This window comes from Ornithorhynchus anatinus, chromosome 11, assembly GCF_004115215.2.
Source record: "Ornithorhynchus anatinus isolate Pmale09 chromosome 11, mOrnAna1.pri.v4, whole genome shotgun sequence".
Taxonomy (NCBI): Eukaryota; Metazoa; Chordata; class Mammalia; order Monotremata; family Ornithorhynchidae; genus Ornithorhynchus; species Ornithorhynchus anatinus.
Window position 1 is genome coordinate 47717085 of NC_041738.1, and position 627 is coordinate 47717711.

The 627-nt window shown below is 41.5% G+C and overlaps 1 non-coding gene across 1 annotated transcript; it reads right to left on the minus strand.

Annotated features, from left to right (window-relative positions):
• Window positions 1-288: 288 nt before the first annotated feature.
• LOC114815302 lies at window positions 289-426 on the minus strand. Its single transcript, XR_003763066.1, has one exon. It is a non-coding gene; the product is annotated as a small nucleolar RNA SNORA7 (small nucleolar RNA).
• Between the last annotated feature and the right edge of the window lie 201 nt (window positions 427-627).

Consider the following 627-nt stretch of genomic DNA (forward strand, 5'->3'; position numbering starts at 1 on the left):
CTAAATAAGTTCTGCAGAATTAAAAGAGTATCTGAGAAAAGGAAGTATTATGTAGAACAATTGTTGTTGTCTTATGCTGTCAAGTCGAGTCCGACCCATAGTGTCGCCATAGACACATCTCTTCCAGAATGACCCCCTTCTATCTGCAATCATTCAGATCAGTGGAGTTTCATAGAGTTTTCTTGGGAAAAATACAGAAGTGATTTACCATTGCCTCTTTCCATGCAGTGAATGAGTCTCTGCCCTCGACTCTCTCCCATGCTACTGCTGCCAAGCACGGGAGTTTTGACTTGTAGCAGATTGCTTTCCACTCACTAGCCACTGCCCAAGCTAGGAATGGAATGGGTATGCCTCCCCTTGACTCTCCCTCCTGTAGTCATGACTGGTAGAGTACTAGAAACTCTCCAGGTGCAACCCTAAGAGAGGGTAGAACAATTAGCCACCTGTATATTGGTGTTTTGGCAAAGAGAATCTAGAATATTTGGGGCTTTCAATGGTATACAATGCTACTTGCTTCTTTTTTTAAGGTATTTGTTAAATGCTTACTATGTGTCCAACATTATTCTAAGCACTGGGCATGCTATATTGAGACTCAAAGTTAACGATAAAATCTTAGAAATGCTAGAC